Source organism: Gossypium arboreum, chromosome 10 (assembly GCF_025698485.1).
Source record: "Gossypium arboreum isolate Shixiya-1 chromosome 10, ASM2569848v2, whole genome shotgun sequence".
Classification (NCBI taxonomy): domain Eukaryota; kingdom Viridiplantae; phylum Streptophyta; class Magnoliopsida; order Malvales; family Malvaceae; genus Gossypium; species Gossypium arboreum.
The window spans coordinates 64,102,389-64,126,264 of record NC_069079.1 but is presented as its reverse complement, the minus strand read 5'-3'; the positions used below and the strand labels follow the sequence as shown (position 1 = coordinate 64,126,264).

Here is a 23,876-nt window from a genome sequence, read left to right as displayed (position 1 = left end):
CGTATGGTTCTTGGGAAAACAGGGGCCAAAGGGATTTTTAAAAATTAAAAGGCCCCATTGGATCCCTTCCCCCTATTTTCATTTTTTAAAAGGAAAAAGTCCCCAAAAATTGGGGGCCCTATTTTGGGGTGTAAAATTAAGGGCCCGATTTAGGTTTTGAAGAATTTAAAGGGGAAGATTTTACACTTTAAAAAAAAAAATAAGCTTTTTGGGAAAAAACCAAATTTTTTTAAAATTTAAGGGAAATTTTAAAAATTTTTTTATGGGAGGTTTTGGGTTTACTTAGAAAGGACCCTTTTTCTTTAAAAGGAAAATTTTTTGGGTTTTTGTAAGGATTTGGGAAAATTCAAATTTTTTGAAAGTGGGGTAAAAAAAATTTTAAAAAGGGTTTGGATGAGTTTTTGAGGAAAATATTTTAAAATTAAGGGAAAAGGCTAGTTTTGGGTAAGAAAAGGGGGAAAAAAAATTTTTAAATTAGGAATTAAAAAGGGGGAAAAGGGTTTTAGGAAAAGGGTTTTTCGAAATTTTTTTTGGGGGAAAGTTTTGGAAAGGAAATTTATTTTGGAGTTTTTTAAATAAAAAAAAAAATAAAGGGGAATAAAATGGCCAAATTTTTGATTTTTTAAATTTTAAAACCCTTTTTAAAGGGAGTTTTGAGGAAAATTTTTATTGGGGGTTTAGGCCCAAAAAAAGGGGTTTTTGGGGAAAAAAGGATATTTAAAATTTTTGGGTTTTGGGTATTTAAATGGGTTTTTGAAAATTTTTTAATTTTGAATTTAAGAACTTGGGGGATTTTTTGGATGTTTTGGTTATTTTGGGAGATGAAAGGGGAAAAATTTAAAAAAAATTTATTTGGGAAAACCGGGGAAATGGATTTAAGGGAAAAAAATTTAAAGTTTGGAATTTTTTAAAAAAAATTTGCTTTTTTTGGGGGGAAAAATGACCAAATATTTCCCCGGGGAGTTGAGGAAAGGAAATTTTTTTTTTTTAATTAAAAAAAGAAATTTTTTTTGTTGGGGAAAAGGGGTCAAAATTTAAATTTTTAAAAAGTTTGGGTCAAAATTTTTCATGGGTTTTTAAAAGGGGCAGTTAAAGAAATTTAAAAGGTATTTACAAGGGGGTTTTGGTTTTCAAGATGGGTATTTTGGTGGGAAAGGTTTTTTGTTTTGAAATCAGTGGGTTTTTTTTTGCAAAAGGGGGGGTATTCCCCTTATTTTAATATTTTCGGAAAGTTTATGGGGAATTTTGTTGGGAAAGGGTTTAATTTTGGACCCCGGGGAGTTTAAAATTTTTAAATGTGGGGTTTAAAAAAAAATTTTTTTAAATTTTTTTGGGGCCTTGGGGTAATTTGAATTTCAAGGGGAAAAGGTTTGGTTTAAATGAAAATTTTTTTGTTTTAATGGTTGTAAATTAAACCTTTAAAGATGGGGGGTTTTTAAAATTTCAAATTTAAAAAATTTTTAAGAAAAAAATTAATTAGAGACAATTAGAAGTCATGCTTTATATGTATAGATTCCTTTTGAGTCTAGTTTCATTAGAAACCAACGGCATAAGTATTGCAGTTCTGGAAAGGGAGATATCTAAGTTGTAATGCACAAGGGTCAGAGTAGTCGAACCCAGGAACAGGGACGACTTTAACTAATAAACTGTACCAATTGGCCCTGCCAAAAATTCTATAAAAATTCTACCATATAGATATATGAGTCTAGTTCCGGGGAAAATTTACGGAACTGGATTTCGAGTTTCAGAACTCAAGATATGATTTTTAATGCGACCCATGCGCAGGTTGGCAGCTTGTCTGGGAAATTTCTAATAAGTGGTTTGAAGTCTGTTAACACCTCGTGTTCGACTCCGGCGATGGTCTCGGGTTCAGGGTGTTACAATATACATGTTTAGATAATTTGAATGCAAGGAATGTGTGAAAGAGCAAATTGTAATAAATCTGCTTGGGACAGTAACAGTAGCGTGATTTTGGAAAATCACCTAAATTGTAGAAATTGAATTAGAAGCTGAAGAAATTATGTAATTAAAGATTAATCAGTCTAGTTTCTTATAAAAGAAACCTTGTAAGCAAAAGAATTGTGGATAATGAGATATTTGAAGTGGCGTAAGATAGAGTCAAAATGACCTTGAAATCCCCTGTTCTGTTTTTTAGAAAATCATTGTAAATTGTACAATGATGATTATAAGATAAAATTTATATACTTAGACTCCTTAATGAGTCTAGTTTCAAATGAAATAAACGATAACATAATTCGAATTTTGTATAATGAGAAAATTGATTTGTAGTGAAGAGTGGTCAGAATAGTCAAACAGTGAAACAGGGGAAACTTCAATAAAAATCTGGTATTGATTGGTCAAACCAAAAATTCTAAAAATTTGATGGATGGAATATATGTGAGTCTATTTTTAGGGAAAATTAACGGCACTTGATTTGGAGTTTCTTAGCTCCAGTTATAAATAATTTAGTGACTGTTGCTCAGGAAGACAGCTTGTAGTGAATTTGTGATTTTGTTGCAAACATGGTTAAAACTAGTTAATGAGATGCTTTTCGAGTTCTTATGATCTTATTTGTGAATTGAATATTTGGTTTTAATTGAGTTCAGATTCAAGTGAGATGAATTTGCTAAATATGCATTATGTTCATGGATACTTGGCCAAAATGGCAATTACCTAGGAATGATTTCTTGAAAATTTGAAATAATTGTTCTATAAGTAAATTAATTGTTTGCATTGCTTAAAACTTACTAAGCATTGAAGCTTACTCCGTGTTCTCTTTTCCATTTCTTATAGGTTTATCCTTTAGTTCGAGTTGGAAGAGCCGGAGATATTATCACACTATCGAGTCATTATGTGAGTTGAGAAGATTGTATATCATCATGGTTTAAGGCATGTATATGATAGACTATAGGTAAAATGATATGTCGACTTTGTATACATTATAGCCATGCAAAGATGGCTTGCTCATTTTGTTTAGAGAAGCCTTATAATTGAACTAATGTGTTGATAATTTATGTCTGGTAAGTATCTCTGGCCTTATAGAAGTTTTGTTCAGTCAAGTAATACCTCATAACCTTGTTCCGGCAACGGATTCGAGTTAGGAGTGTTACAAAGCCTTTTTCAATAAACTGGGGCATAAGCCCTTTTCGGTAAACTGGGGCATAAGCCCTTTTCAATAAACTGGGGCATAAGCCCTTTTGCACTTCCTCCATCCATATAAAAACCCAACCCAATGCATTTATGAATTCATCATGTGCATTTCATACATATCATGTGCATATCATACATATCATGTGCATATCATATCAATCATGTATATCATATCCCACGTATCAAATTTATAATTAAACCCTAGGGGTATAATGGTCATTTTTACCTAGGGGCAAAACAATCATTTTCATATTATAAAGGTAGTTTCATAATTTTACCAAATATTAGGGTTTTCCATGTTCATTATTAGTTACTAACCATTCATATGTTTTAAACAGCGATTCTGGCCCATTTTTCGCGATACCGAGTTATTGGGCTAAAAACCCCTAATGGGCCCTACATAGCCGATTTTTCATCTAGGCCCATTTAGCCAATATTCCATAGTGTTGTTACCAGTCTTAATGCGCAATTTAACAGGTTTTCATTTTCTACCAATTTTACCCAAATGGGCCCGAAAGCCCATTGGGCCCAACTTCAGCCCCTCGGGGCCCAACTTACCATAATGCCAAAAATCGTGCTCTTACCTGTTCCAATGATCCCGATCATCAACTTAGCGAATCTAACCAACCAATGAGTGTTCGCTTGCTCACAAGTCCTCGAAATGCCAGAATTTCAGCATTTTGGCTTTTCGGCATTTATCGTTTTAAGCTATGAAAAAGGGTTCGTTACACACCTGTTTTGTGATATTCCTCGACGAGATCTCCTACACGATTTCTCCTATAATCAACCGTTAATAGATCAGCTCACAATAATTGAACCAAATCGAGAACCATCTAATATCAATACTTACACATTCGGCCACCCTCCATAATGGCCTTAAGAACCTTACCTTTGCCGAAATTTATGACTAGCTCTAGCCACTCCGAGTCGACCTACGCCTTGCTGCTCCTCCACTAAACAAACCATAAAAAGATTAAAAGAAAAACCCAATAGAGCCTATACCCACATTCGGCCATCTCCTAAACTATAGGGGTTTCGCCTTTTGTAAATAGTTACTATAGGAATCGTTTAGAGTTCGAGCACTTACCACAGTCTCTCTTCTTGAATCTATTTATGCTTAAAAGATAAAGGGATTGGCCACCAAAAAGTGAAAAGAAAAAGAGGTTTGCTGGTCAACAAGAAATCAGCACCACCTAGCTTCACAGATTTCGGCTTTTGCAGTATTTCAGCAGTAGTGGTGGTAAGAAAAATAATAGGTGAACGAAGGGGAGTAGTGGGCTACTTTTGGAAAAGAAAAAAAAAAAGAAAAGATGAAAGGGAGGAAGGTAGATTCGGCTGGAAAAGAAAAGAGAGAAAAAGACTACACCAAAAGGAGAAAACGGCACACCCTAATTCCTGTTGCTGAAAATTCCTAACTAAAACCCCTCTGCTGAAATCCCCTCTCTAATCCCCTCAATTCGGCTAAGCTCTATCCTCCTCTAAAATCCCTAAAATCTATCCCCTTATCCCTCCTTAATTCATGCATTTGACTGATTCAAACTCTCCCACAGAGTTCCATCCAGCTTTAAACTCTAGCATGCACAAGCATAAAAATAACATTACCTTTGCCATCACAGGGAATCGAACCCAGGTCTTCCCCCAACACTTACACGCCACCTTTATAGCTGCCTAGTGGCGTCACTTAGCCACTTTACCAGAGGATCTTTTGTGTTACATTTTACCCACAAATTTTAATAAGGCCACCTATCTAAGGCCCCTAACTTCTTAAGTCCAAAATTCAAAAATTCCACCGGGTTTTGGCCAGCACATGGGCCTTCCATAAGCCCATTTACCTACTCAAATTATGAATTCCACAACCAAATACCAAATTTTAAAAACTTTACCAAAATATCGAGAATCGCGAAAAAACCCGAAAATCAAGATGTTGCAGTGAGTCTAGCTATACATTCCATATTTAAAACTGTGATAGTGTGATTATTCCTGACATTTTCAAATGTGTTTTTATATAATAATGGATCCCAAATGAGCTGTAGCGGATGATGCAGAGAGTAACGTGCCAGCTTCCACTCAAGGGACAGCGCCTTCTAAATCTAGACCTGTGATGAGTAGTCACGGGGATGACGCTAAAGAAGCCTTCTTTCAGATAATGAACAAGTGGTTCACGCAATACATTCGTACGAACCAGATTATTTAGCAACCTCTACCCCCACCTATTCCTCAACCGAGCCCTATAGTTGCTCAAGGTATGGATCTGTTGCGATTGAATAAACCACCTGTTGATAAGATACGGAAACACGGGGTTGAGGAATTTAGAGCCACTATTAACGATGACTTTGAGAGAGCCAAGTTTTGGCTTGAGAACACGATTTGGGGATTTGATGAACTGTTATGCACACTTGCAGAATGTTTGAAGTGTGTTGTATCATTGTTGAGAGACACTGCGTATCAGTGGTGGAATACCTCAGATTTTTTAGCTCTAAACCTTAGACGACATCAGTTGCCAGTATGGGTAGTGTTAGAAATGCTAGACTAGAATTAAGCACTCCAATAAGCAACATTATAGTGAATGTAGAGTAGTGAGCGGTGCTTGTTTTAAATGTAGATCCCTTGATCATTATCTCTGGGACTGTCCAGAAAAGTTTACAGCTGAAAGAGATCAACCGGTGGAAGTAAGTAACAATGCTGCTAGAGGGAGACTGCCCCAAAACACTGGAAATACGAGTGGTAACAGAGGTGCTACGAGAGATTTTGCTGTGAGATCTGAGGCATGAGTATCTGCCAAAGCTTATGCTATCAATGCATGAGAAGAGGCATCATCACCAGAAGTTATTACTGGTACTTTTTTCTCTTTTTGATACTGATATAGTTGCGTTGATAGATCCTGGATCAACCCATTCATATATCTGTATGAATTTAGTATTTAAAAAGAGTTTACATGTCGAGTCTACAGAGTTTGTAATTAAAGTATCGAACCCTTTAGGGAAGTCTATTTTAGTTGATAAAATTTGTAAGTATTGTCCTTTGGTGATTCAGGGTTACTGTTTTCGAGTTGACTTGATGCTTCTACCGTTCGATGAGTTTGATGTGATTTTGGGTATGGATTGGCTGACTGTGCTTGATGCAATTGTGAATTGTAGACGAAAGACTATCGAATTGAAATGTCAAAATGGTGAGATTCTTCGGATTAAGTCTGATGATTCGAGTGAATTACCTATTGTGATATCGTCTATGTTAGCTCAGAAATATATAAAAAAGGGCTGTGATGCATATCTTGCATACGTACTGGATACAAAGGTGTCTGAATCAAAGATTGAATCTATACCTGTTGTTTGTGAGTTTTCGAATGTATTTCTAGAAGAATTATCGGGTTAGCCTCCGATCAGAGAAGTTGAATTTGGTATTGAATTAGTACTGGGAACAAAACCGATATCGATAGCTCTGTACAGAATAGCTCCAACAGAATTAAAAGAATTGAAAGCTTAGTTACAAGAATTGACAGATAGAGGTTTTGCACGACCGAGTTATTCTCCCTGGGCTGCACCGGTATTGTTCGTGAAAAAGAAAGATGGCACGATGAGAATGTGTATCGATTTCAGACAGTTGAATAAAGTGACTGTAAAGAATAAATACCCTTTACCGTGGATTGATGATTTATTTGATCAGTTGAAAAGAGCTATAGTATTTTCAAAGATTGATTTGAGATTGGGTAATTATCAGTTGCGAGTTAAAGAATCGAATGTGCCAAAAACTGCGTTCAGAACAAGGTATGGACATTATGAATTACTTGTTATGCCTTGCGGTTAACTAATGCTCCTGCAGTTTTCAAGGATTTAATGAACCCAATATTCAGAACATATTTAGACAGATTTGTTGTTATATTCATTGATGACATTCTAATCTATTCACAAGATGAATCTGAACATACCGCACACTTGAGAGTTGTGTTACAAACTCTATGTGACAAGCAATTATTTGCAAAGTTCAGCAAATGCGAGTTTTGGCTCTGAGAGGTTGGATTTTTGGGGCATATTGTTTCTGCCGGTGGTATTAGAGTTGACTCGAGTAAGATTTCTGCTATTGTTGATTGGAAACCTCCGAGAAATGTGTCTTAAGTCCGTAGTTTTTTTAGTTTAGTGGGTTATTACCAAAGGTTCGTGAAAGGATTCTTGATAATTACGACACCGTTGACACGATTGCTTCAAAAAGAAGTGAAGTTTGAATGTCCGGAAAAATGTTAGTATAGTTTTGAACAGTTGAAAGTACTGTTAACTGAAGCACTAGTTTTGGTTCAATCGGATCGGGAAAAGAATTTGTAATTTATAGTGACGCGTCATTAGACGGTCTAGGATGTGTTCTAATGTAAGAAGGAAAATTTATAGCTTATGCTTACCAATAATTGAAACCGCATGAAAAGAATTATCTGACACATGACTTAGAGTTGGCTGCAATTGTGTTTACATTGAAAATTTGGCGACATTACTTATACGGTGAAAAATGCCACATTTATACGGATCAAAAAAGCTTAAAAAATCTGATGTCATAGAAGGATTTGAATTTGCGACAACGACGATGGCTTGAGTTATTGAAAGATTATGAATTTGTTATTGATTATCACCCAGGAAAAGTTAATGTTGTTGCTGATGTCCTAAGCTGAAAATCTTTATTTGCATTATGAGTAATGAATACCCAGTTGATGATTTGTGATAATGGGTCTATTTTAGCTGAATTAAAAGCTAAACCAGTATTTCTTCAACAAATTTGTGAAGCTTAGAAAGATGATCGTGAATTATAAGTTAAACAAATTCAATGTGAGAACATCCCTGATTTAAAGTTTCAGACTGGAACCAATGATTGTTTAAGGTTCGAGAATAGAATTTGTATACCGAGAAATTCAAAGCTCATTCAAAAGATTTTGCACAAAGAATACCATAACTGCTTATCTGTTCATCCGGGAAGTACCAAAATGTACAATGATTTAAAATAGTTTTATTGGTGGCAAGGCATGAAAAGAGATATATCAGAGTTTGTTTCTAAATGTTTGATTTGCCAGCATGTCAAAGCTGAACATCAAGTACCATCGAGTTTACTCTAACCTTTGATGATTCTCGAATGGAAATGGGATAGAACTTACAATAGATTTTGTGTCGGTATTGCTCCCAACTCCAAAAAAGAAAGATGCTATTTGGGTTGTCGTTGATCAACTAACAAAATCTGCTCATTTCATACCGGTACTTACAGATTACTCACTTGACAGATTAGTTGAATTGTAAATTTCTGAGATTGTTCGGTTACACGAAGTGCCACTATCTATTATTTCTAATAGAGATCCAAGATTAACGTCACAACTTGGGAAGAATCTACAAGAAGTTTTAGGTATTAAGTTGAATTTCAGTACAGCTTTTCATCCTCAGACTGATGGATAGACTGATAGAGTTATTCAGATTCTCAAAGACATGTTGAGATGTTGTATTCTAGAGTTTGAGGGCAGTTGGGAAAAATACTTATCATTGATTGAATTTGCGTATAACAACAGTTTTCAAACGAGTATAAAGATGGCACCATACCAAGCTTTATACGGTTGCAAATGTCGAACTCCACTATACTGGGTTCAATTAAGTGAGAAAAAGATTCACAGGGTTGAATTGATCAAAGAAACTAAAGAAAAAATGAAAACAATTCGCGACAGTTTAAAAGTAGCTTCAAATCGACAGAAATCCTATGCGGATTTGAAACGTAAAGAAATTGAATTTCAAGTTGGGGACCAAGTGTTTCTAAAGGTGTCACTGTGGAAAAAGGTTCTTCGATTTGGCCGTAAAAGAAAGTTGAGTTGCAGTGTATCGGACCGTATAAGATTATTGAGAGAATGAGGCCTATAACTTATCGACTAGCTTTACTGTCAGAACTTGAAAAGTTTCATAATGTCTTTCATGTTTCTATGCGACGTAGATACAGATCCGATCCGTCACATGTGATTTCTCCTGTAGATGTTGAGATACAGGCTGATTTGACATATAGCGAAGAACCGATTAGGATTTTAGCTGGTGAAATCCAAGAATTGAGAAATAAACGCATAGCCTTAGTAAAGGTTCTTTGGCATAAGCATAGAATTGAGGAAGCTAAGTAGGAACCCAAGGAAGCTTTGCGAAAATAGTACCCTAACTTATTCACTGGTAAGATTTTCGGGGACAAAAATCCCAAGGGGGAGAGTTTTAACAGTCCATTTTTGAGTCAAATCAGAACAATGGTTTTGGGACCACAAAATTAATGTTAAAACATTTATTTTATTATTTTATTAAAGTTTACAGCATGATAGAATTATTTTGTGAAAGTTTCGTAAAGAAATTTTGCTATTTGAATGCTTAATTCAATAAAAAGCACTAAATCGCGTAAAGCGTAAAACTCGAGTTCTATTAGCTAAAGGTGTCAAATAGCTATAGAAAATTAAAGTAAAGCTCCTTAAATGATAAATATACCATTTCTATGTTAGTGGATGTTAACGGTTTGGCATAAATGAAATTTTAAATTAATTTTAAGGTTAAAATGGTAAATGGTTAATAAATGATATAATAATTAAAATAAAAATCTATTTTCTCATTTTCATCTTCACTTAGCCGATTTTAAAGAAGAAAAAGAAGAAAATTTTTGCTTCCTAGGGTTCAGTCACTTGGAAAATGAATTGGAAAATAAATTAATTTTAAGGTTAAAATGGTAAATGGTTAATAATAATGATTTTTACGTTTTTGAGATTGTTGCTTTGTATTCTAGCTAGCCCGTACCCTAGATTTTGAAATTGTTGAAGATTTAACATGTTACATTGTTGAATGCTTGAGTAATTTGATGATTGATGAGATTATGAAAGTTTGATGATAGTTTTACATGTTTTGTTAAGTGATTTTTGACAAAAATGTCAAAAAGGGATTAATTTGTAAAAATGTAAAATGTGGTTAATAGTGTAAAATAATGAAAGATATGGGCTACTAGGAGTCCTTATGAAATTCAGCTATCATGTAATTATACTAAACTGCATGAATTTGCAATTTTATGTGAAAAGGACTAAATTGTAAATAATGTGAAAGTTTAGAGGCAAATGTGTAAAGTTGCCAAAAATATGAATTATGGGCTAAATTGAATAGATTGAATACTAAATGTACTAAATTTGATAATATATAGATTAAGATAAGTCGAGATCGAGTTTAGATCAAGGAAAAGGAAAAGTTGACAATTAGCTGATAGTTGTTATCCGAGCGATATGAGTTAAATTCGTATAATTAGAATCGAACTATTAAATACTTGAATTTATTCTTAATGAATGTGTATAATTGAGTAGTTGTTACATTTGGAATGTGAATGTCTTATTGATATAGAGTGATGGTTATCAAGCCCTGTATGAATTCGTACGATACAAGTGACATGTCACTAGGGTTACCATTTTGGTTGAGATCCTGCATGTGTTGCAGACTCACCGCAGATTGTATGAGCTTATCGATAGATCAGCTCGTAAGAGCTTACTGTTTTCAGCTCGTATGAGCTTATTGTTCAGCTCGTTAGAGCTTACCGTTTTAGCTCAATAGAGCTTACTATCCATCAATTCAAGAGGAGCTTACTATTCATAGCTCGAAAGAGAGGAAAATGATAAGGAATTGACAAATTACTAATTTATATGTACTGAATTTCACTCGAGTATCCCTCGAGATTCTAATAGGTTCAACGGGCATAAGGTATGTCATATGGTAAAGTACTGTTTATACGAATGAATTACTATTTATATGATCGAAAATAAAAAGTTACAAATGATGTACATGATGTATGTGAATTTGTTATGATACAATGTATTGAATACTTACATTGAAATAATGGATGATATCATGTATTTAAATGACTAACAAGTGATGAATGCTTGTGTTTAGGCAATTGGTAATTGAATTGGTTACACCTTGATTAATTGCATTGTTTATGTATAAATGGTAAGTTTAATTCTGAATTATACGGGCTTACAAAGCTATAAAGCTTGCTCTATTTTTTTTCTATATTTTATAGAGATTCGATAGCTCGCTCGTTTCGGACAAGTCAGAGTTACACATCACACTATCCAGTTTCTGATTGGTATTTTTGAACTTGTGGACATTTGTAAATATGGTATGTATAGGCTAGTTTTAATGTTGATAGTTATGATTACTTAAGATTATGAATTTGGTATTTTTTGTGTATAAGTTAAGCCATGTGATTTGGCTAAACTTGATGCCATATTTTGATATGTTTTGGCAAATAGTTTTTGGAATGGACATATGCAAATGTGTTTTGATATATGGTAGATTTATGAATGGAAAATATATGATATTATCGAAGTATTTGAATGGTAGAAAGAAATGGTATCATTTGTGTATGAATTGTTGTGGAATGGCTTCCAATTCGGTTGTAAAAATACTACTTTTTATGCTTGTGTATGCTTGTGAAAATAGGGTTCCAAAATGGCTTTGCAAATAGCCTATTCTTGTCCACACGGGTAGGGACACGGACGTGTGTCTCAGCCATGTTTGACACATGGTTAAGTACACGGCCGTGTGTCCCTTGGTGTTGAAATTGAATTTAAGTCAGTATGCTCCACAAGGCCTCACACAAGGGAGTGTGATCGGTCGTGTGGTACAAGTCAGTATACCCCTTAAATGGCACACAGCCTAGCACACGGGCGTGTGACTTAGCCGTGTTGCATAAGCCATTATGCTATCCAGTTCTCACACGGCCTAGCACATGGGTGTGTCCTCAGCCGTGTGATGCAAGTCAGAATGTATGCCCTGTTTCCCCACGGGCGTGTGTACACACGAGTGTGTGACCCTTGAAATGTTGAAATTTTTCTAAGTTTCCAAAAATTTTTCATATGTTATCGGTTTAGTCCCAAACCACTTCTAAAGCATGTTTAAGGACTCGTATGGACCTTATAAGGGACAATATGATTGTATTGAATGGTATTTGTATATGAATGCATAAATGTATGAGATATGTATGTTAAACGATGTGTATTGTTCGGTAATACCTCGTAACCCTATTACGGCGATGGATACGGGTTAGAGGTGTTACATTTTGGCTAATGTTAGCCTTTGTGTTTTGGTTGTGGACATGATCATTTAATTGGTTTGCATTTTGGCCTTGTGTTGGTAAAATGATATATACATATTATAAGGTGTATATAAGTAGCATTGTAATGTTTGCTATATGACTTGTTATGGTTGAATGATGGTAGATAGAAAAGTAGATGAATGTGCATATTGGATCTGACATATAACTTGTTGTGAATTGGTGTTTTTCCATAATAAGCATATATGTATTTTGATACTAATGATTATGTGGTACAGTTGGTACCAAATGGTATGTTTTGGTAAGTGATTTACATGTGGTGTAATGATACAAACTTAGTTAGAAGTTAATCAATTATTTGGCCAAATTGAATACATGATTATACATCTTTTAATGTTGTCATTTGAGGTGCCTTTGGGCATATTTGTTGAATGTTATTATGCCATATGTGTTTGGCTTGTTTATGCATGGTTTTGGTGCCTTTTGAGGGCTTAGGTATATGTACAAAAGGGATTATAGGTACATGTTGAAAAAAGTGAGAAAAATGACTTGTAAAATAGCCTATTTTCGTCCACATGGGCAGAGACATGAGTGTGTGTCTCAGCCATGTGTGATACACGACCAAGTAACATGGCCGTGTGTCCCTTGTAGTTTTCAAAGGGTTGCAACTCAGGTTTTACACGGCCTAACACACGGTCTAGCCACACCGGCTGTGTGACCCCTACAGTTTGTAAATTTTCATCTTTTCCTAAAATTTCTATATGTTTCTGATTTAGTCCCGATTTATTTCTAATGTGTTTTTATGGCCTCGAGGGCTCGTATAAGGGACAATATGTATGCTATTGATTGGTTTTTCAATGATTGATTATATGAATTAAATGTACTAATTTTTTTTTATAGTTCTGAAATGTAAATTCTGGCAATGCTTTGTAACCCTATTCTGATGATGGATACGGGTTAGGGGTGTTATAAGACTAAGTCATCCCCTTTTCCATGAATTGTGGCCAGCCATATGTGAGAGAAAAGAAGGAATTTAAATTCTATTTTTAGCAAATTCTACCCTTTACCTTCACCTATAAATACCATGCATCAATCCCTCATCCCTCATCCATCATCCATCATACCTCACATCTCATTTCTCTTTTCTCATTAGTATTTTCTTTACATTCTATTTCCATTTCCCTTCCCCTTGCATATCCATCCATTTCCCTTCCCATCCTTTAGCCAACATAAGCTTTGTCAAAAGCATTCCTTGGCTGACCACCTTAGGAACTCCTTAGCAAAAGAAGCATCGAGCAAAATGTAGAAGCACATCAGTCAGAATAGATCTGAAAGGCTGCTGAACTGAAAAGAGTTTATTATTTCCTCTTGTTATTTATTTTAATTAGGTTTGCTTTGAGTTTATTGTTTTTAACATCAACGATGATGTTTTAAATCCTATTTGCTGGAATGATTATGTTAATTCAATAAGATTTATTTTATTCATAATTAATATGTTTGGGCCTCAGTCGATCGTGTTTTCAATTAATATCATGATGCATTTCAGTCATATGTGATTAGGTGCATTCAGATTAGCTGAGCAATCCTAACCAGACGATAACTAGTAGACACAAAATTGAAAACTGCAATGCTCAATTTAAATCCTTAAAACTAAGTTGAGGTTGCAAACGTAAATATCCCTGTGACCTTATATAAATACTAAGAAACCCTTAGTCCAATATGATCAGTAAAATGCATATTTCACTAAGTAAAAGACCCGATAGGACTTAATTTGGTTTCCAAACTCATGAAAGATCGAGTTGCCGTGGAAATATTTCCAAACATTATTAAGCATGATGAAGTAAATTGAATTGATTAATATAATTATCCTAGCCCATTTCATGTTGATTTTTTTTGTTGCTAAAGCCATTCATTCATACATTTAGGTAAATTCCATCTAGATTAAAACTGCATTAAGGATCACTCTTCGCATCTAGTTAATCATCACTATCCAAAATTATTGAGTTTTTACATCAAATTGTTATTTATAAATTTGCAATTTATCGATTAAACTTATACAGTCTTTGTGGAGACAATAACTCATTTTTACTTACTTATTACTTGAGCGATTGTGCACACTTGCGCATATTCCTCATTACAAGTTTTTGAAGCCATTGTTTGAGATTGTTGCCTTAATCATTCTTTGTGAAATTATTTTTGTAGTTTGGTTTTTATTTAATTTATAACATTACTATTTTATTCTTTATCCTTTATTTGAGATTTATTTTTCAAGTGTTTATTAGCATAGATCGAATCATTGATTTCTTACCTGTAGACCCTAAAATTGAGTGCACTTTTAGACAAAGAAGACGTGAGAAATCTACTCAAGGACAAACTGAGATGGACTTAGGAAATCAAAATGATGGACAAGGTAATGGAGTTGAACAACTGCACAACCTAATCCTTATTGTTGATTATAGAGATCGTGCCATCAGACAATACGTTGTGCCACTCTTCAATGAGTTAAATCTGGGAATTAGGAGACCAGTTATCGAGGCACCCTAATTTGAATTGAAACCAATGATGTTTCAAATGCTCCAATTGGTGGCCCAGTTTAGTGGTATGCCCACAAAAGATCCACACTTACACCTTTGATTATTCATGGAGGTGAGTGATTCATTCAAGATAGCTGGTGTGACTGAAGATGCACTGAGGTTAAAACTGTTTCCATACTCATTGCAAGGTCAAGCACGAGCATGGCTAAATTCATTGCCACCAAGTTCAATATCTACATGGTAAGAATTAGCGAAAAGGTTTTTGGTTAAGTATTTTCCATCGAGTAAGAATGCAAAGTTGTGAAATGAGATAACTACTTTTTAATAATTGGATGACATGTCTTTATATGAGGTGTGGGAAAGATTCAAGGAATTGCTTCATAAGTTTCCTCATCATGGGATTCCTCATTATATCCGGTTAGAGATGTTTTATAACGGTCTCAGCGCACACACACGATTAATGGTAGATGCTTCTGTGAATGGTGCAATTTTGTCTAAGTCTTATAACGAGGCTTACGAGATTATCGAGAGGATCACAACCAACAATTACCAATGGAAGACAAATTGGAATGAAGGAAATGTGTAAGTGTACACAATCGTTATCAAGTAATAAAGTGACAACTAAATGTTGAGTTATCGTACCCGCAGGGATTGTGAAAGAAAAATATTTACATAATATAAATCAAACACTTTAGTGATGAGAAAAATATGTTGTTTTGAAGAAGTGATTTAAAAACTAGAAATTGGCTAAGAAAATTAACTGAGAAAATCAAAAAGTAAAAATTCCAATGCACGATTTCAAAAAGATGGGTTTTAATCAATATTACATATTTGTGTTAGATCGATTCCATTCCTTAATTTAAATTACTAAACCCATGTTCCTCACAGCAACATGATAATTTGTTAACTACTGCACATACATACTTACTAAATTAACCAATCTCTTGAACATTTCTCAATGAAAATTCAAACAATTCATCGATCTTCATAATGACATATAAGATTAAGTGAGGTAACAATATATTTCTATATTGAAACATTTTAATCACAATAATCTTGCAAGTTATGCAAGGTTAATTTAAGCTTCAGCTACCTTAGAAGGTTAAACATGCACCAATTAAATACTGTGTCAATTAATTACAATTTCAATACTTTTAATAATTAATTCATTTGTTACCTTACATTATATAATGCAAGTATAACATAAGCATGATTTTATTTAATCGAACAACTTACCAAGGCCTATAACAACACAAACATGATTTTATTAATTTAAGCGGACAGAATGCAATCAATCTAACATGAATTAAATTAAAGTTATTTTAATTAGAACAAGAACAACAACACAACAATTATTCATATTCATGATCACAACATAAACAAGAAAATCAAAGAGAAGGGAACTAGGAAGCAAATCCAGGATTTCTCTGAAGCCAGACTAGTGTGCTCCTCTTCTTTTTTGCTCGTTCTATTGAATTGAGACCTCTACGATTAGTTGAATGCTGCTATTCCAAGGTGGAAGAAGGCTCTTTTTCAATAGAGAAATCAGCAAGGGAATGAACAAGAAAAAGGGAAGAAAACAAATTAGAGAAAGTAAGTGAAAGAGAGATAGATGTGTGGGAATGAATGGTGTGTTGAATGAGGAAGGGAAGGGGGTATTTATAGGTGGGAACAGCTGCTAAAATTATCAAATAAATAGCATCCACTCCTCTTCCTTTGGCCAGCCACATATGTGCAAGTTTCAATGGCTCAAACTTGCTATTTTAAGCTAGGGGCAAAAGTTTGAAGGCACGAAGAGTAGAGGGGTTTGAATAGGATTTTAAGAAAACTTCAAAGGCTATTTTGCATGTGTGGAAATCAGCTGATCAGGTAAGCTCTATGGACAGTTTGGGCTGTCCCATTTGCTAACTGGATCAGTCTTCTTTACTTAGCACAATTAGACCTCTTTTCATCTTCAGGCTTATAATTAATTTCTAACCCAATTAATTTTTTTCATCAAAATTAATTATAAAATATTTTTAATACATATTTTTGGACCGTCCATGGTTGGAAAATATTATTAGCCTTGCTCTTGATCACTTGATGCACAATATTGTCCCAACGGTTCAAGCCACTTGAGGTGTCTGCCGAGCCAATTTTCACTCTTTGTGCAAAACTGTCGAAAATAAACCAAATTTGTGTAAGTTTATTATAAAAATAATTAAAATTCAATATATTAATACTTTAAGTACAAATTAATTATTTTATAATTAAAGTATGAATTTTGACAAAAATTACTATAAAACTACACGAATTAGGGCTCAAAAGGTGTTGAAAAAGTCTATATATTTTTGTGTTTCTACACCCCCAAACTTAATTCATTGCTCGTCCCGAGTAGTGCAAAAATTGGAAAAGAATTTCTCAAAATCTCCTTTAAAACACTTCTTCAGAAAACATTCCTCCCATAATTATGAGTTTAGTATAATTATACTCAAGAACAAGAATTTTGAGATTATGCAACTAAGTATACATATTATTGAAATTATTCTCAATTATCATTATGATAGAAAGAATATACTAAAAACTTTCTGATACGATCTCGCCTCGATGTGTTGAGTAGAGACGTCTTAGTTGCCCAAGTGTCGATGAGGAAGTATGGAATGGGTTTATAATCAGTTAAGTAAGTAGATAAGTAATGGAAATAGGTTCAAAATGGTTAAGTATAGTGTGGTTAGGTTCGACTAACAAAGAAATTAAGATAGATAAGTTGATAGATAGGTGGAATGGAAATCAGACTTAAGCAGCGAGAACGAATCAACACTAAGGAGAGTGTTGACCGGGGACTTATATGGCTTAAGGTGGTTCGGTGAAGGAAGATAAGGAACCTTAACCTGTTACCTAGCAAGGTAAGAACCAAAGGTATAGGATAGGTTGAACGCCATAGGTTGAACACCACACCAAAAAGGTGATAAGTTTGAAAAAGAATCAAAATGATGCCACTGGCTAGCAGATAAGTCAAGCTGAGACTCAGAGAAATTTGAGAGAAGAAACCTCACAAATATCTCAAATAACATTCAAAATTGGAAAAAGTCTCCAATACATGAAATTAGCTAAGTGTTTATAGCTAGTAATCTATGCTAGCCGAATAGGCAAATACAAAGCTTAATGAGTAAGTAATTCAGCCTTGAATGAGCTGAATGTTCAAGAAACAAAACCATAAGTCTTCCTTGTCCATGTTCAGCCTTTGGGATGCCACAAGTCAGGTTCTTGATGAAGGAATTCAGTTGAATGTATTTGGAAGCATTGGGAGCTGATTGGACTTGTCTAGGTTCGGCCATGAGCTTAAATGAGCCTAATTAATTTGTATTCTTCAACCAATAGATGTATGCATTAATTGGATCGCTTGAATGGTCATTAGGTGTGTGAACACCAGAGTTTGAAAGGCCGCTTGAATGTGAATGCTAATAGCCGAATGGTCTTCATATGTGAATGGGGAAATTGTCTAGTGTTCGAGGCTACCTTGGGGAGATGTTAGGCCAACTTGGGAAATTCAAAGGATAGCTACTCCTTGGCTGAATAGTTGCTCGGAGAAGCCAAACAACCAACCACCATGGGCCATGCATGAATCTCTCCATTCATTGTAACTGGTTATACATGCACCTTGCATTAATTCACCTTCATGCATTTGGGTGCACCAAAATACAATGAACACATTAATTGAGTTTATGGCAATCTTAAATTCGGTTGTACTAAAGTAAAGACATGCTTTAGACACATTAATAAAATATAATGAAGCTAAGACAAATTAAATGTTGGCTTGACATGACACATTAATTCGACTAGCTCATAATGTACTAAAAACATGTAATAAGATGTAATGAGCTAATAAACTAATCAATAAGCTGAAAAAAAATTAAATTAATTAAAGTAAACACTTAGTTTATTTAAGCAAATAACCAAACAAGCTAGAAAGAAATAAAGGTGAGCTCAAATAAGCTGAGTTGAGTAGAACAAAGCTCAGGGAGCTGAAGGGGAGCTAAGCTCGACTTGCAAGATGTTGCAAGGAGTCCTCGTTGAGCTAGTCCAAGCTTCTTCAATGTGTCTGGCCATCGTTTCATCCCATATTCGGGTGACTAAGGCCAAAATGGCCTCTTTAAAGAGCTTAGCTCGAGCTCGCGTGATAGGGCTTTGGGGCAGCTCCATATGATCCTTGCTCAATCTTGGTGAGCTCTGGGGCGTGCTCGCATCACTTTCTCAATAAAGATATGTAAAATTCCTACCAATTAATTTTTATTCCCTCTTTTAGGACTAAACCACAATCACTAAGTTTAATTTATGCCTTCATATGTTGAACATAACAATCTCTCTCCATTAATGTAGGTAGCACAAAAATTTGAATCAATAGGTCTTTTAAATAAGTTGTAACATGGCTTGGCTAGAGATAGGTAAGAGAGATAAATTTAAGCTAAAAACGCTAGACCCAGCTTGTATCAAACCTTCAGAATAAATTCCTTCAATTTCACCAACTCATTTTTCATTTTGAGTATACATGCTCTTTGTACATCTATTTCTTTTGAGTACATATGCTAGTTTTTTTCTTTCTTTTTCTTTGAGCATTTGATACTTCTTTTCAACTCCCCCAAACTTATTTTCAAAGAATATTCTGGATAGACTGAGTCTAATGTTTGGGACAATTTAGAGATAATTATGAGAGAAGTGATGGCTTAATATTGCAATGGTTCAAATAAAATCAGGCCATATAGTCTAAAAGTTGGGTTTCAATGGATAAATATTTGTTAAGGTTGTCTTGAAAGGCTCAAACACTCCAAAAAAAAGTTTGCCTAAGTCATTTTCAAAATTTCATGCTTCCTAGGATTTCGCCTCAAGAAATTACTAAGTCAGTTCTAGAGATTTAAACTTTCATACATATCTAGCTCTCCTAAAGTCATAAAAAATTATGGTATGATTACAAAATTTATTAAGAATAACATTTATATCATAGTGCAACTAACATAGTAATTATTAAGAATAATAAAACTTTATTTATATTGAAGTTTAGCATAATTAAAAAAGAATCAAAGTTTCGAATAAAATATAAATCATAATTATAAGAATAATGTATTATAAAAAAACAATTTCAATTTTTGGTCCTCCCTACTTAAGATGAGCAATGTCCCCATTGTTAAAAAAAATAGAGAGAATGAAAATATAGAAGTGAATAGATATTGTACACCAGGTAGGACCTAAGGAAAAGGAGGTGAATGAAGTTTTACTGCTTAAATACCAAGCTTTTCCTAAGTAAATCCAATCCTATACATATACATATCTTTTGCCACACTTCTTGCTTTGCAAAATGTTCAACTTTTATTTATGATGTCAACCTCTTATTTTATTATGCAAGAAATGGAACTATCTAAAAGAACCTAAGCCTAAAAACTTAAAATATCCAAAGAAATAAAGTAAAGACAAAATCCCCCCTTTTTATTTATTTGCAAACCCCTTAGAATTTGACCTATCTTTTGCTTCATCGTTCTTATTTTTGCTTGAATCACCTCGTTCCTTCTTCGGCATTGGAGTCCATGGATCAAATATAAAGTCTGGAAATTTAGGCACAAAAACAAATGGGTTGTAAGATTTTCTTAAAAGAATTGAGTCATTCTATAGTTTTGAGTATCTTTAATAAGATTGTTGTTGCCATTGCATATGTTGCATAATAGCCTTTATAGTTGATTGTTCACTTCATGGAATGGTGCTAGACGAAGGGGCTCTTACTGTCAAAGTTAGAAATTATGATAAGGGTGGTTTCTATTTTGGGCAGGTAGGTGAGTAGCCGATGGTAAGACTTAAAGTTGGAGGGGGTGGCAATTTTAAGAATTGTTTAGGTGCGGTAGTTTGTGGATTTGAATCAAGGTCATTCAGGTGGTGTTTTAGGAAGTTAAGGTCTGTGACTTTAAGGGTTAAGTGAGATACACTATTAGGCTACTTGGGAGTGGCAGTGGCGTAACACCCCTTACCCGTTTTTGACACCAGGACAGGGTTCGAAGCGTTATCGGACTTAAACATTCACAAACATACAAAACCTAGCCATAAAATTTCATTTAAATTAAAAACATTCAATCACATGCATAATGTCCCTTACACGAGCTATCGAGGCTCTGAACATGTATTAAAGGCAGTTTGGGACTAAATCGAGAACTTTGGAAAGTTTTGGGGAAACTTAGAAAAATTTTCCTGAAACAGAGTCACACGCCCGTGTGGACACAGGGACACAGCCGTGTGTCTCCAATACGCCCATGTCCTCAGGCTATATAACTCTCTGTTTATAACATCAGCAAAACAAAACTGAACCACATGGCTAGGCCACATGCCCGTGTGCTAGGCTGTGTCCTCTACACAATTGAGACACATGGCCGTGTCTTTGCCCGTGTGACTAGTACTTAGGCTATTTTCCAAGCCTTCATGTTTCCCATAAACCCTTACAACCTTATACACATCAAACTCACAACTCATGGCATCATTTTAGTGATTAAACACCCTTTATAAGACTCATTCAACATTAGCTTGACATTATACATATGTTCCACCTACTCATGATAAACTAGTCTAGCCACATTATTACACATTCATTTGACCTTGTCATCTCATTAATCACTTATACCATTAAACTATGGTTACTAACTTATACATCAAACATCCATGTTCAAGGCACTATCATCCTATTACCATATTACATGTTTAATTCATGGTCATGACCACCTCAATTGGTCATAAAACATGCATTCAACACACATGACATATTACCAACCATGCATGGCAAACAAACATATTCATATCATCCCATCATATGCATTAAAACGTAACATGATTAGCTAGACTTACAAACCATAATCAATATGAGCCACCTCTCATGGCCATATACAATAGCTCAATATAGGCCAATACATTTAGCCAAATCATAATAACACATTTCATAGAACTAGGTCTTTATACATGCCACTCCCTTGATATTTCTAACATATGTATCAATACTCCAAAGGTTTTGGCTTGACAGTGTGATGCTGCCTTCGACGATATCCAACACCGAGCTGACTTGACAACACTAAAAGAAATGGAAAGGAGGGAGTAAGCTTTACTCTTAGTAAGCTCGGATGAAAAATAGTAAGCAATGTATTAACATGCTACTTTTCAATTCCTCTTTATTTATTCAAAATCTAGTTAAGTTGTTTTCTTGAGTCATGATTACTAAATTATTTATATCTGGAGCTACAAGACTCCAAATTGAAAAAAAAAATTAACCAGAAACTAGACTCACATATCTTCTTACCATAAAATTTTCAAAATTTTTGGTCAAGCCAATAAGTACAGTTTATTCTTTAAAGTTACCCCTATTTTTCTGTCTCATTGTTCTGACCTCTCTTAACTACAAATTAATTATCTCATAGTATGAGACTCGGATGATTCTCCCATCAATTTAACTTTAAAATAGACTCATTAAGGATTTTAATCATATAATTTATAACCCATGATTATTTTTGTAAAATTTCTAGTGATTTTCTCAATTTAGAACAGGGGATTCTGAACTCATTCTAACTCTGTCTCACAAGAATTCAAATATCTCATAATATAAAATTCTTTTGCTTACATCATTTCCTTTATATGAAAATAGACTCAATAAGATTTTATTCCATATCTTATTCAACTTCTAATTCAATTTCCATCATTTTTGGTGAGTTTTCAAAGTCACACAGCTGCTGCTGTCCAAAACTATTTTATTACTAAATTTCACTCTTTCATGTTTTCTTTGTAGTAACTTTCATTGTAACACTTACTCCATATCAATCTTACCAAAGTTTGATCACATATTGAGCACATTTCTCATAAGTTTACACACACAAACCTTCACTTATTCATCACATAGTCATGTTCATATGTATTTTCACTTAGTAAATTTTCCGTTGAACTTATCGGAATAATAACAGATACCCAGTGGCCTGTACATATTACCACCCTTGTAATCGAAGCTCTCTGGTACACATAGTAGCCTGCACTTAGTACTACACACGTGACCTAGCAATCTAGTACACGTAGTAGCTTGTACTTAGTACTACACATGTGACCTAACCATCAGATACACGTAGTAGCCTGCACTTAGTACTACAGACGTGATCGAAGCTATCGGGTATGCATAGTAGCCTACACTTAGTACTACACATGCGACCTAACAATCTGGTACACATAGTAGCCTGCACTTAGTACTACACATGTGACCTAAAACCGTATTAAACACATAGTAGCCTGCACATAGTACTACACATGTGTTCTCACAACAGATCATTCGTATTTTTTCTATTCCGAAGGCCCAATCGGGAAATTCTTCACTTTTCAACATTTTACTAAATCATTCTTAGTAAATTTCAATTCATAATTTACATCAAATGATCATTCTATACGTAGCTACATCTCGTATAATAACAAAAGATAATAACATAAAAAAAGAATCGATATATTATTTACATACAAACTTACCTTCCTTTTCACTCTTTCACAAGTTATCCAACTTAATAAAACATCATGTTATATCAAATTCTCAATATATTCAACTATTATATAGCAAGCCATCAATAATTGAACCATCCAACAATTCATGTGCTACTACATATATCATTGTTCTTACAATTTTTATATACCATTCCTTCATCACTTTTCAATATATTAAATCATGTCATTCATGCAATAATAATATAGAATTTTCAATTCAAACATAGCATTGTAATATTATTGACACACGAACTTACCTCGAATACGAGCACGGCTATATAGTCCGATTTAGTCCATAATCTCATTCATTTCCAATCTATGCCCGAATCTCATTTTCTTTGATCTATAATATCACATTTAGCTTACTAATTAGTCACATTATTCATATGGGTCCAAAAATCATATTTTTACAAATTTGCATTTTGACCCCTAAACTTTCACATATTTGCACTTTTGCCCCAAGGCTCGTAATATGATTTTTTATCCAATTTCCTTGCATTTTAAGCCTAGCTGAATCATTTTCATAACTATAGCAGCCCCTAATTTCCACTAAATCAGACTTTTACGACAAATTTTGTAACTTTTGCAAAAGGTCCTTTTTGA

General features: G+C 34.2%; 1 non-coding gene across 1 annotated transcript; it reads right to left on the bottom strand.

Moving 5' to 3' along the window:
• Window positions 1–15,051: 15,051 nt before the first annotated feature.
• LOC128283388 (small nucleolar RNA R71) lies at window positions 15,052–15,158 on the bottom strand. The gene has a single exon (XR_008273729.1). It is a non-coding gene; the product is annotated as a small nucleolar RNA R71 (small nucleolar RNA).
• Between the last annotated feature and the right edge of the window lie 8,718 nt (window positions 15,159–23,876).